The sequence below is a fragment of the Meleagris gallopavo genome, chromosome 9 (assembly GCF_905368555.1).
Source record: "Meleagris gallopavo chromosome 9, MGAL_WU_HG_1.1, whole genome shotgun sequence".
NCBI lineage: Eukaryota > Metazoa > Chordata > Aves > Galliformes > Phasianidae > Meleagris > Meleagris gallopavo.
This window is the reverse complement of record NC_139412.1, coordinates 3,685,586-3,700,103: the sequence shown is the minus strand read 5'-3', so window position 1 is coordinate 3,700,103 and position 14,518 is coordinate 3,685,586. Positions and strand designations below refer to the sequence as shown.

Sequence of the window (14,518 nt, the reverse complement as noted above, 5' to 3'; positions counted from 1 at the left end):
TAGAGAACAGAATGAAACCCAAATTCTTGAGAGAGTAACTATACATTTCTGGGAAGAGCCAGGTGATTTGTAGGGCTGTGGGTTTGCCAGGAAATCTCCCTGAGCTATTACTTTAAATTGCCACTAAGTGGCAGTCAAGTAAAAATTATGGTAAAATGAAACTTTCCCAAATAAACATTTCATCTAACGTCAGCGCAAGGTGCAGCAGCCATCAACAGAATTCCTGAGCCCTGTGGTGCCCGGGAAGCTACACCTAGGGAGGAGATGGCAATAAGAGGGATCTGTGGAAATCCACGTGGGTTTTCCTTGGGAGGTGTACAGTGTGCAGAAGTGACTTGTTACAGAACCACAGAATCATTCAGACTGGAAAAGACCTCTAAGATCCCCAAGCCCAACCCCAGCTCACCCACCACGTCCCTCAGTGCCACATCCCCACAGTTCTGGAGCATCTCCAGGGATGGTGACCCCAGCACTCCCTGGGCAGCTGTGCCAGTGCAGCACTCTTTACTCTTTCAGTGAATAAATGTTTCCTAACTTATCACTTTTTAAAAATCAGCCTAAATAGGTTTGGGATATCAATCAATTGACGTAAGTGTGTGCATGGTTGGCATAAAGGCAGGGAAGAAGACTTGCAGTGTTTCCTTTCACTTGCAAAACTGAGATTCCCGCTGGGTAACACTTGGCTCTGATGCATTATTAACCATTTTAATTTTTAAGTGGCTTGAAGATACCCAGGTAAAGCGAAGCAGAACTAGGTCAGACACACCACACAGCGGCTTTCATTAGCAGCTGTGCAGCTTTATCACCTTTTGTGAACCTCAGGGAGCCCAGGTTCCTCCCCTGCTCTGCAGTGGAGCTGGATCGGAGATGACCTCTTCAGGGAGAAATGGTAATGGAAAGTGTTGGTTATCTGAAACTTTTATCCAAAAAGACAGGATCCCAGGCACCGCGCCAACGTCCTCACATTTAGAATATTTTAAGATATTTGAGGAAAGTCACATGCACGGCATACATTTTAATGTTCAAAGGACTCTTGAGATAACATATTTTTTTTCCCAGCGTAAGGCAAATAGTAGGAAGGGAAAGATACGTATCACAAAGTCATCTGAAAACGCTGGGAGGAAGATCTGTCTTCAGCCACCAGCAAGTGCTCCACGTTGATCCATACTGCTATTTCTTACAGCATTTTTTAATCCAAAGGTCACAACGAGTGACCATGTTTTCAGCTTGGAATCCGTCTGTTTCCATCGCCAGCTTTTTCAATCTTTGAAGGGACAGGAGAAAAAAACAAAAGCCTAACCTTGCTTCAGAGTGTTGTGTTTTTGGAAAGATTAAATGATGAGATGAAAATGCTAAGCAGAACCTGCCCAGATCTGTGAGCTGCTCTCCTCATGGAGCTATGAACTCATTCCAGGTGATTCTCCCGACCCCCTGAGCTTTCCTAAGGGCTTTCCCATTGCCACAGGTCTGCATTTACAGCAACCTCCTCTGCTTTTGAGCAGAAACGCTGCAATGCTGACTAACCTGTTTGTTTCTCGTTGCTTCTTTTTAGGTGCTGATGTACTTCTTGGGTTTTCTTTGTGGTTTATCTCAGCCGAGGCTCAGCCAGGGTCTGGGTGCTGACGCCTTCGGTGTTCCACTGCCAAACAGCAGCGAGCTGCAGTAGTGTCAGCTCACCAGTGATGTGCAGACACCTGGAAGTCCCTCAGCAAAGCCATGTTGGGCAGTGAGTCCTGTCTGAGCGGTGCTCCTGGAGCTGACTGCGTCCCATACTCACCAGGTGTGCACCTGGCACTCACTGAGGTAAGTGGAGCTGTCTCCAGAGATTTTCCCTCCAGCCCGTGACATCTCTGCTGTCCCCATTTCTCCCCTGAGCACACTGGGAGCGATGTGCCATCCCCCAGCTCGGTTCCTGCGCTGTCAGATTGGCTTTGCTTCACTGAACGCATTTGTTTCGTTGGAAGTCAAATGCTTAGCATACAGCAAATGAGCCCACATCCAAATTTCTTCTGCTTCCCATCTGGTGACTCTGCCACTGGTTACAAACTCACATTATCGATCGCTTTTTTCCTCACCCAACATCTCGGTAGAAATTGGATGCATATGAGCAAAACCAGCTCTGTTTCAATATATTCACAGTACATTTCTGATGGTTTTAACCTTGTCAGCGAAGTAACAAAATGGATTGGCTGCTTGAAAGCCTACGGCACTGCTCGTTGTTGCTGAGAGCAGAAGGGGAAATCACCTTCCACTCTTAAATCTGTAACTTCTGCCCTTTGCATGATGATGAATAGAAATACTGCCAGATCTTCCTTTAAACCTGGTATAAGGACCTCTCTTACCAACAAGGGGAAAGACTTTAAATGTGTGATTGCCCCATTATCCTCAAAGCTGGGCACCTCCTGAGGCCTCCTGCTGAAACAGAGCCTGACAATAAAGAAATACAAGGAGCTCAAACCCAACAACATGGGGAGCCGAAATGCACTAATGTAGATCCAATGGGGAGGTCTGGCCTTAAAGGCTCCTGGAGCGCTTTCATAAAAGTATCATCCACTGATAGTTATCTTTCTTGAACCTGCAAAGCATTAGCATGTCTTAGCACTGTCATATTTATTTTCTGGGCATGTCTCACAGCTGACTGGGGCTAAATGTTGGGCTACGACTTGGTGCAATTGGACTGGGCTGTAGGAGATCGTGGTGGCCTAAGTAGGAGCATCTGTTGCATCTTTTAATCCTCAGGGTCAGCTCCTGCTTGTGTGGAAGGGTAGGAGAAAGGAAGTCATTATTTCCTATCAATATTGCCATTTTATTGTGACAAACATATCAGAAAAGTCCAGGAAATAATGGCAGTCAGCAACAACAGCTATTGATCACGCTGCTCACTGTTCCTTTGCTGCAGATGTGCTGCACTGCTCCCAGTGCCACAACTGCTGATGCTGTGTGTGTGCTTGGAGAAAGTTTGCTGTTGCACTATAGATGATAGGGTTGAGGAATGGTGAGTGCTCATCTGCATCTGATTGTGCCAACAGTGCAAGGCCAAGGAGTTCATGCCCAGCAAATGAGAGCTAGACAAACACACCGTAGTGCATGCCTGGTCTTCAGCTGATTTCTTCCTCCCATGAGAATAAATAAATAGGAGCAGTGGTGATACCACTGAGTCCCATGTTCAACTCTAATCCATCTCTCCTATCACCTTGCTCATGTTCCTGCAGATTACAGCACAGGAAAACAGGGAGAGGAACACACAATGATGTGATGGCATCTGTTCTGGAAGCCACAACCACGATTTAGGGCTGAGCTTCTTAGTAATTCACTGCTTTAAAACTGATCCAGTTAACAGAGTTTGCTTCCAGGTGCTTTTAATATGAAGGGTGCTGTTGAACTGCTATTGCTGCTTCCTCTCAGCCTTTGCTTTGGCTCGTTTGATTTACAGATTTCCTTTCTCATTAAAAGTGATGGTGATATTAAGCCCATGAATCCTTGATGGATTTCAAATTGAATAGTGTGAGTATTGTATTAATGCAGCTTAGCTGCGAATAAAGGAGGAAATCCATTAAGCATGTGGTGCGCATCATAAATATTCCATAACAAAAGTGTTAATGTAATGATGAGAAAAGAAAATCAAAGGTCCAGGAGTCAGGAAATGTCCAGCGCTGAAAGCTCACTCTGAACTTCTCTAAGCTCTGTTTTAACAGCCTTGCTATTGGGAAAGAGTTATGATAAAGGCTGCGTTGGGCTCCTCGTTGAGCACTCACTTTAATTGATATTGGGTGTTTTTCTGATGAGGCTGAAATCTCATTCATGTTTAATCCAGAACGACGTCCTGTGCACCACAACCACATGAAGGACGTGGGGAGCCATGGTCCTATGCAGCAAATCTGTGCCTTCAAATCTGTGCCTTCAAATCTGCACCTTCAAATCTGCTTCAGGTGTTCACATCGAGACCATTGCCAGGTATATGTAATTAAGAATTGCCTTAGAAATCAACCCAGTGCATCTGCCTTGGAAAACACTGAACCGAGCGTGCAAAGCATTCCGAGCAAACAAAAAGAAATGCAGTACATTGCTGGTGTGAGGGCTCCTCTCCACCAACCTCAGAAACAAATGTTCTGGCTGGGCTTTAATAGGCACATTCATTACTTGTGCAGCTATGCACGCAGAGACAAGGACAGAGTAAATCCAACCAAACAAATGCACACCCACAGAAAGCCCTGCAGTGACGCATGCTCGCATGGAAGGTGCATAACATTCCCAGGCACATTCATAATGTGCAGCCTGCAAACCTCCTCCACCTTAAGTACTCCCTGCTTCCCATACTGGCTTTTCTGGCTTTGGATATTTTTTTGTTGTTGTTGCTGTTGTTTTTTCCTGATGTGCAGAGTAAAGTTTTCCAGGCATTTTCCTGCTGTGGATGAGTTCTTAATGAGCAAGCTGGCTTCTGGGGCTCCCTGCTGCACAGTCATCCTCGGATAAGACAGTTCCTGGGTGGGCAGGGCTCTGCCACCCAAGCTCAGTTGCTAAGCACAGGGTGTAACTTTGTAATTAGCACTTTGGATTTTTTATTTTTTGCAGAGGACCCTGCAGCACCTCAGTGCTGTCATGCTCTGCAGAGTTGGGTGGCTGCTGGCTGAGAATTGCGTGGCTGCTGACTGAGAATTGCTGGCATGGAGGAGCTGGCTGCTCTGCACTGCAGCGCTGGGCTCTCTGCAGGCACTGCTGGAGTCACAGGGCTGGAGCCTTGCCTCATCTCAGGGTTTCCAGCCCTGGCACCAAGAGCACGGGTCAGCCTGGTTGTCCTAGTGCTCATGTCAGATTGTGTCTCCAAACTCAAAATAATCTAACGTGTTTGGTTTTTTTCCCCACTTTTAACTACAGCATGGACACAGTTGCTCACTTTTCATCATGAAGAAGCACCCCAACTCACCGATGCCTCTTAGAACCACAGAACCGTTAATGTTGGAAAAGATCACCAATTCCAATCCCACTCCATCACCATATCCCTCAGTGCCACATCTCCACATTTCTGTAACACCTCCAGGGATGGTGACCCCACCATTCCCCGTGCAGCCCACACCACTGCACCATCATTCATTCAGAGAAGAAATTTTTCCTAATATCCAGTTCTTCAAGACCAAAGTGATGTTACTTGTCAAACTGGACAGAAGGGACCTGAGCCAGTACTGGGCAGTGATGCCATCTTTCTGTCCTCTCACATGTTGGCACTCACCCTGGGCCTCTTCACCCACAAAGGTAAGGTGCCACATGTTTCTGCTCTACAGTGAGCTGACAGTTGGACATTTTCTTGCCATCACTCTCTGTCTTCTGACAGTGTTCAGTGCCGGGATTGGAACTCATTTTCAAATGAGTGAAGTGGTTTAGCAGGCATGGTGGTGATGGGCTGATGGTTGGACTAGATGATCTTAGTGCTATTTCCCAAACTTGATGATTCTGTGGCCCAAATGTCTTGAGATTATTGAGCTATCCCTTGGGGACACCCAGCCCAGAGCACTGTGCCCTTTGCTGGGGAGCAGTGTGGGCTCTGGATGTGGCAGCAGTAGAGCAGCAATAGGCAGTGACAGAGCTGGTTTGTGTCACTCATTCAGCCCTGCCTGTGAGACCAGCTGGTTTCTGCGGGCTGCTTGCAGAGGAAGATGTCTTATTAGAGTGTGAAGAAATTCTGTGTGGTGAGCAAGCCTGGTCAGATGTCCTGCACTCACAAGAGAAATGCAGCTGCTCTGTAGATCTAAGAAGATGTTGTGTAACATGATGGGTAGATGTGATGCGTGAAACATGACATGTATCTGTGGAAATAACGTTAGAAATCCTAATTCTTGGTTTATTGGTATGAAACACAAGTAAAGAAGAGAAATTCAGCTATTGCAGATAGATTTCCAACAAACATAAATAAAGGAGCCTTTGCCATGCGTTATTTCAACTTCACTGACCCTTTCCTTCCCAGAAGCTATTGCCATCTTGGTCTTCATTACGTGTAGAAATTATGTGATGGGCAAGGGATCTCTACAGATGTCACCTAAAGGTAACCAAGTAGTAGAGGAGGAAAAAGGTTAAAGTAGGGGAAAGGCAAAAGTACGAATGATCTGTTATCTTTACTGAGTGCAAGATACAAATCTGCAGATTGCCATGTGAGTTAGCAAAGCAGCAGGAATAGGAATGTTCCAATCCAGCTTGCAAAAACAAGCCAGTGGCCAGGCTTTCTTATTTGTCTCTTTTTCTGACCCATTTAGATTCCTTCCTCTTAAAGGACGTTTCTTCAAATGACAGTGTTTAACTAATGCAGAATTCCTACATCTGAAGGACAGTCTGTGATCCAGTCCATTGACTCCTGATTTCATTTAAACTGCAATTCATTATTTTCTTCCTGTGCTCATTCAAGAACCCACTGTTCATTACTCTTTCATCACGCTATGATTGGAACAATTTGTATCTGTCGCTCATACATTGGCCAGATAATGAAATAATCATTTGTGCATCTACACAGTATTTTACATTTATTTTTCACAGTGTAATTCACTTTGTAGGGTCATTTTATCATTCTGGAACAAATTGTGATCTTGTTTAAGCATTTGCTAGTTGGTAGCAGTCTGCTACTGCCAATGTCAGGACACATGTCTGAACAGACAGACAGAATGGCAGTGAAGTTATTGCTGATCCTCCAGTCAACAAAACCAGCCCGTTTTCTAGGAGGAAGGATTCTTTTGCCGCTGTCTTTATCCACAGAACACCCATGTTATTGAGCAGCCTTTCCTGAGGTTTCGGTCAGCCTGTCAGAGACAGGCATAATAAGAAGGGATAAGATTACCTTAATAAAAATGAAACTGGATGATAACGCACCCAGAGCACAATTATGGCACTATTCAAATGAGCTCCTATTCTCAAGGAGGTCAGTGAGGTTATGATTTCTAGAGGAGTCAAGAGATTAGGAGAATAAACTAATTATTCTGACATGGAATAGATAGAAAGGTGATTGCTGATTGGTTAATTCATTTTTCTTCTGTAAATCTATTTCTGTTCAATTAATTAAAATGACACATATGTTATACTCTCCAAATATCACACACATTATTATGTAAAGGTTGAGTTAGTCATTATGTTGGAAAAGGTCAGGGCTTGAATTTAATGCTGAAGGGAGATACTGTCTTCCATTCACTTGTCATAATTACCACCCAGCTCCAGTCCTACCCATGGTGGGATCTCAGCTGTGGTTTTCAGTGGACTTGCCACACAAGGAGTTTTGGACATCCATCCAAAAGCTTCTCCAACAAAAGGAAGATTAAACAAACAAACAAACAAGTCTCTAAATCCATTCCTTTGGCATGTGAGCTGAGCTGTATCAGTAGCAGGAGGTGTAATTCTGTCTTCAACTACTTCAAGGTAATGCCAGAAGTCTCTAGGACATGTGAAGGTTCTTTTGTGTTGGACATCTTGCCTGAACAGCTCTGGGAGGTATTTGTTCGGGTGAGATGTGAATGCACAGAACAGACCTGAGGTAGAAGAGGAGTGGATAAACAGAGGAGTGAGTGACTGTGCTTCAGCCTCAGAGCCACTGACTTCAAGATTCTACTGGATCAACTCTGTGCTCCTAAGTAGGTTTGATGGATGCAAGCATTGAGGCACTTGATGGTACTGAAGCTTATAAGTGACCTTTCGTTCATCCCTTCAACTTCACAGGGCGACGTAACAGCAGAGATTATTTTTGCTACTGGTCAGCAGGTCAGCGTCAGAGATGAGTGAAACATAAAACTGAACTATTTTTGCTGTTAAACCTGGAGTGTTTCTGTACAATCATGGCTGGACTCAGAAATAGCCTTGGAATAGCTAGAAACGTTTCACTTGGCCACTTCCACCATTGTAGGCATAAGTGAAGAAATAGAAGAAGAAATGAATGTTGTTGGGGTGAATATGGACAAGGCACAAAGTGGTGTTGTTACTTTGTCCTGGAAATGACTTATCATTTCAAGTCCCCTCTGGAGGGTGACAGTCTTGGTGCAGCTACTATGTGGGTTCATTGGCTTCAGCCTTCAGTGCCATCACTCCAGTAAATTCACCCATTTTCCCCAGGAATAACTAAATCATCTGAAAATGGAGAAGTCCAGATGGTCATTTACTGGCATTGTAAAATAGCTACAAAATATTCCAGGTTATTACCAGGTAAAGAGTTAAAAAAAAATTGTTTAGATTGTTTGAAGTAGGAATAACTGAGAGGACACTCATAGCCACAGGGTTTGCCAGTCTATAAACATAAATCTATGGTTACATTTGTAAACGTAAGGTCTCATGTTAGGAACTGTACACTTATTTTAATGCCTAGAAATACTCTTTTTGTAAATATATTCATTCTTCTTAGTTACACTCCATTAACTGGTGTTTAGTTAATGTGCGTACAGACTGTATCAGCCATTTTAATAGACCAAGAATGGGAAGAAAAACTGTAAGACATGAGCTGGCATCAGATTTATCTGGAGAAAGAAAATATCAGCAGAAACAAACTGTCGCAGGATGTTAAAAAATCACCTGCTTCTTAGAGGAGATACAATTGGGTAACGATCCATGGAAACATGAATGTTTCAGATTGCATATCTTCCATTCAAATTTATGACCAGCTGTCAGAGCACTGGTGCCCCTCACTCCATGAGAGGGATTGCTCTTTGCAAAGCAGTAATGAGCAGATTATGGGTGGTGCTGGAAAAAGTATGGAACTCTTTGAGAAATCGCAGTGCATCGTATTAACTTCTCTCTGATGTTAGCAATTTCCCATCATATTGTATTACCAATCACTGTCACTAATATACCATGAAATTCAGATGTATAATGTAGTGTACAACTCAACCTCTCATTTCAAAGGTTTGTTACCCATAATCCTGCATGAGTCATTAGTAATGTCACTGAACAGAGGAAAACTCATTCACTTCTTACAGTGTTTCCCCTGCTGGCAAATATCTGACATATTACGTGTGGGCACAATGCAAAATTCTCCAGAGAGCCTTGATTGCAGCAACGTGAAATGTACGTCTCTTTAATGGGCAATCAGGTCTACATGCAGCCCCCAACTATCCCAGCATAGTGTGCCCCGCCGGATGGCTGAACAGCTGGGCTCTTTGATGGAGCATCTATTTCCTTTGCTTTAAATTATTTATCTACTGAAATGTGGTTTGTAGAGTTTTAAAGGCAAGATTATGCTAAGGGGTAAACATACCCCCACTGAGAAACTGGGAAAATATCTGGGTGCTGTTAAAATTTGGGAAAGAACTTCAAATTTTTCAGGAGTGGGTTTTCCTTGCAGATACCACTTAATGGCTTGTGGGTGGAAGGAAGGAAGGCTGGCACCCAGGCCCTTCTGGAGCACACAGCACAGGAGCAGAAGCAAGCCATGCTGCCAACTGCATGAAAATGAGACTAGAATGAAACCCAGATGATGTTCTGCCCTTCCAAGAGAAAAAGAATGGCTTCAGAGACTCAAATCGCTGTGTAGGTGTGTTCCACAAACTGCCTGAACTTCACCAGCACTACATTGGGTCATCTCTCCCACCTGGGAAGGTCACCCTGAACCACGATCCTGTTGCCCGTAGTGACACGTTGGGAAATTTCATTTAGTTCCAGTTTTCTCATTTGTCTTATGTGAAAGTTAAATGTGATGGTGTCAAAAGCCTTCCTGCACCAAGATATATGATGCCCACTGCTACCTTTCCCTACACACTAATCATCTTGCTATAGAAGGGAAGTAGGTTGGTTTGCTGTGACTTGCTGTGAAATTTGTTGGCCATTCCCATCTTGTTACTGCTGAGTTACACACAGGGCATTGAGTTGTTTTCTCTGTTGTTTTTGCAGGTGGAAGGTTGTCCAGCAGGTCTGCACTTGCCAAGATGCCTCCTGCACAGACAGGTGACGTTGTCCTCTGAATCCCCGGAGGAGAGCTGATGCTTCTGGGTTAACTTCAGAGCCATATCTGGAAATGCCATCCTCTTCCTGATCCCTTAGGAATACATTAATGGATGTTTATTCAGTTTCTTGTTTAAATTAAGTCATTCTTGCTACTTATTTTATTTTTAGTCCTTAACATAAGCTATTTCTGTTTTCTCACCATTCTTTCATTGAGTCCAAGATCAGGTCAAGAGCCTCAGAGCTGATGTGTCATTTCGCTCATGACAGCGCTCTGACAAGCGGACGCGGCAGTGTGTTTGTGGCATCCAGAGAAGAGGGAAAAAGCACATTTAAAGAAGGTGAGGCACATGGCAGGCTGAATAGCAGGATGGCAGCATGTCTGTAAGATCACCTGCCAAGGCACTGCTGTCACTTCTTAATTTTGCCTCACGCTGGGCTGTGTGGAGGTGATGCTGCAACCTTATCCCCTGCTCACGCTGCTGCAAAGCTGCAGTCATTAATGCTGAAGGCAGCGAGGTTCATTGTCGATTCTCCCAGCAATAGTGTGTCAGTAGAGAGACAGGCCCAGTGGTTCCTGCATCGCCAATTCGAGTACTTAGCCTGCCAGTCCCAATTTATTTCATGAAGTGTCTGCAGTCTCCAAGTTTGCTAACGTCACGATGGTGATGTATCTATTCTTGTCTCTGAAAGGATGCAAAAGGGACATTAGAGCCAGCACAACTCTGTTAAATACCTTGTTGGCAGGGGATATCAGAAATACAATCTGCTTTTTAAGCACAACTTGCTAAATATTATATTTCACGGAGAGCATCATTATTAGGAATGATACTTGTGACAGTAGCATAGATGGCATTTTCCTCTACATGATCTGCCTGACAGTTTATGACCTGGTTGGCATGCCAATATTTTTGCTTATACAAATAACCAGACAGCTACAGTCAAAATGTAATTAAAAATGAGATCCAGGCTGCTACCAGTTTAAATCAGGCTAAAGACACAGTGACCCAGCAATTCTCATGATACTACCAGCAACATACTGTCATTAACTCTTGCAGCCTGGCTGGTGCTGTTTGGGAACAAAGCTGCTGGATGTCACAGAGCAGAGGTGTGTTATCTGCAGCACTGTGCTCCTACACTGGTGTGCTGCGTGCTTCAGAGAGCTAGGCAGAAACTTTCAGCAAAAGAATTCCTTAACAGAAAATATCAGTTCATCCAGCTTGGCAGAAAATACTAGCTCCAGGGTTATGGCATTCACCAGTGTTGGCTTTGTTATCTCAACCTTGTTTTGGGAAGTCTTGAGTGAGTGCTCAGGCCAGGGCTGCACCGTACTGGTTCTCACCCATTCTCAGTACCCCAGGATTCAATTCTGACACTTTGGAAGTCTCAGAGCTATTTCTGGCTGCCTCCACCAGCATATCCCTGCATGGTATATAAGAGACAGGAGGAATAGCAAGGAAGCCTTCGCTGCAAATCCCATTTCAGCTCAGCACTTCTGTAAATTTAAGGATTCGCATAAAAACACCACATCTCTACTGTGATTGCTAAATGGGGCTTTAGGAGAAACTGATTAAAAAAAAAAAAAAAAGAGGCAACAGAATGGAATAGAGTAGTGCTTAGATACATCTTGCATCTCCATGTCACATCTTTGGCAGAATTTTCTGGTCTAATGGCCAGAATGGGTCAAAGGTGTTCAGGTAAAGCAGATGTGGCTGCTGAGTGAGAAAGTAAAACTTGGACTATGCCTAAATTCCAGCCATTCGTATTTATTACTAGTTGTCATGGGGTCCTGGTCTCGTTCTGCTTCTAATGATTATTTCTTACCATTAGAAATTGGCACTGAGACTGGGAGACACAGGTGAGACCCCAAGGCCGGGCTTGCCTTGCAGCTTGAAGACAGTGCCTTGGTTGTCTGTGTGGGGTGTGCACAGCAGAGCACCATCACACAGTGCTTGGCCCAGGGTGGGAAACCCAAAGTAGCTGCTGCTTGGATACTTGTCAGTGCACGCAGCAGAGCTGTTTCCTATCACAATATGTTGTTCAGCTGTGGCACTCGCTGCCACAGGAGACTGGTTGCCAAAAGCTTAAATGATGCAAAAGGCAATTAGATGAGTTCATGGAAGAGCGATACAGCAAGGGTGATAACACGTGGAAGTCGCCTCGAGCGTAGAAAGTCACTAAACATAGCTCCCTGGAGACAGCCAGAGCACACAGGCTGTGTGTCTGCCCTGGTCTGAACCCCTTCTTTAGGCATCAACAGCTCTGTTAAGTCAGAGACAGGATACTGGGCTGGAGGATACAAACTGGCCATTCTCATGGCTTGTGGCTTGTTGGCGAGGGCAAGATGGCTTGTTTTCTTCTCATTTAGACAGCACTGGCAGATTTTACATCTATACGACCTCTTTCATAACTGGTGTGAGCCCTTAGCATCTCTGAGAGCTGTTTCTGCTACAAAGAATCTCTGCTCAACTTTAGGAGCCAGTACCGAGGAGGGTGGCTGTCATTGTGGCATTAAGGACGTGGTTAGTGGGCACGGTGGGGATGGTGTGATGGTTGCACTAAATGATCTTAGTGGTCTTTTCCAACTTTAATGATTCTATCATTTGTGTGTCCTGCTGAAGAGCATTCTGCCTGTGTTGGGGTTTGCATTGCTTATTTTAGAAGGAGGAGGGATTTAAGGAGTGAGCTGGCAATTCCAGTATCAGCAGGAGCTGATCCCAGCAGCAAAACATAATCACTGGGAACGGAGAAAATCCAGGAGGTTTCGCTGGAACTGAGCAAGAGCTTGACAGCTGGCAAATGTTCATGTAAGTAGGCAACTGGGAAGTGAGCTGGAGGAGGGTGATGGCGTTCAGCATCACTCCTGGAAATGTCGTGTCTCAGTACAGCCTGTAGAAAATGTGTCTCTTGTTGCTGAGCCTAACTCCTCTGTGGTGCCCTTCTGCTGCCTGCTATGGGGATGGGAGGGGAAGCAGTGGCTGTGGGCAGCCTGTGTCCAGCCTCAGTAAACCAGCATGGTTCTTCTCGCATGAATCTCTGCTCAGACAGTCTCTATTCCTTTCAATAGCCCACGGATAGCTTAAAAGATCTTGACCATTCTCCAGTGATGGCCTATGAGCCATCCACATCCTTACGATCCAAAATCCCTGCCTGGCCTCCATTGCCTGCAGCTTTGCCCAGTGCATGAAATATAATGCTGAAGTGATGAGTCCACGCTCTCATTCTAACATCAAAACTGTTTTTTTTTTCTTTCCCCCTGCATCTAAATAATAACTCTGTTGTATCAGGATAAGCTTTTTTCACCTTGGTGTTTTCTCTCATCGATGCCTGATCACAATACATACTCATGCTGGACACTGTGCTTTCATAAAGGAACAAAATCAGCAAGTGATGTGTGAAGGTTCTAACTACAAAACGTAATATTTTCTAATTTCCTGAATGGCATTGTGCTATTCAGAGTTTCAGAGGTATCGTTTCCTATGATAGACCATATGTAGAGCGAGATACACTCCAGTAATCCTCCACAGAGGCTGAATACTGAACAATTAAATGTAATGTTAAAGAACCAGATTTACAGGAAATGTTTTGCTTTGCTGGTCACTGCTAATAGTGAAGTTCTACAAAAAGATAACATTTGGTTTTCTGCAATCCAGCCTGTTTTTGTGCAGGTTATTTCTGGCTTCCTCTGAAATGTTTAGTCTCAAGGTTTTTAATAATGACTTCTATTTGGATATTCCTGCAGGCATCCCCACCTGACTGATCACAGGCTTCAGAATCTTGTGGGTGTGTTAATTTGAATTAATTATAGCATATTTGACTTGCCTTTGCTGTAAAATTGACTTGCCTAATTTGCCCAGTAGAAGTTGTCACTATTAAATCCAGAAAGCTTATGAGGATAAATCTCTTGGGATTCTGGTGATCTTCCAAAACACTTCAGACAACCCGCACTGAAATCAGTCAGGCATGAGGTCTCATGTCTGTGAGTGGGGTTGGTGAGCATCCAGAAGTCCAGGTGCACACAAAAACCCAAACATTTTGACATTTTGACATTATTCTAATTCAGAGGGAATGGGGGAGCGGTCTGGCAAAAAAATAATAATAATAATAAAAAAATTACAGAGTAATGAGAGTGAAAGAATTCTACAGAGCCAGACTCCTATATCCTGCCTTACTTTCATGTGTGACTGATTTGTCTTTTTATATTGTTTCCAGTAAGATGCTTTACAACCAAGATTAATCCTACTGGAAACTTGACTTCATCGATGCACTCACTACGTAAGCTGCATTTTCTTAGCAGGTATGTGGGAAAATATTTCTGTCCTTTTGCACGTGCTTCTCTTGGGCTTTGTTTCTGTTAGCCTCCAAGCATGTCTGTGACAGGAAAAAAGATTTGCTCCTGGTCATGAGCAAAGCCAGGGGGATCTCATAATGGCCATGCTACGCTTTTGTGAGGAGGCTGAAATTTCTTGCTCAGACATTAATGCTGTCTGATTAATAAAATGTGTTAATTTACATCCACTTGGAAATTAAATAGCAGCTCTGATGGGAGGCACAAACAGCAGTAGTTCTTTTCAGAATATGTTAGAGAAGGTCTGGGAACTCTCCACATGGGCTTCAGGGG

The 14,518-nt window shown here is 44.1% G+C and overlaps 1 long non-coding RNA gene across 1 annotated transcript in view; it reads left to right on the top strand.

Annotated features, from left to right (window-relative positions):
* The first annotated feature begins 583 nt into the window (after positions 1-583).
* LOC104912156 (uncharacterized) overlaps positions 584-14,518 on the top strand; it is a 30,923-nt gene continuing 16,988 nt past the window's right edge. Inside the window, exons 1-8 of the long non-coding RNA XR_014884927.1 lie at positions 584-1,414; positions 1,553-1,803; positions 3,815-3,954; positions 4,876-5,250; positions 9,302-9,490; positions 9,847-10,238; positions 12,519-12,704; positions 14,110-14,194. This is a non-coding gene — a long non-coding RNA (uncharacterized LOC104912156). The remainder of the gene's footprint in view (positions 1,415-1,552; positions 1,804-3,814; positions 3,955-4,875; positions 5,251-9,301; positions 9,491-9,846; positions 10,239-12,518; positions 12,705-14,109; positions 14,195-14,518) is intronic.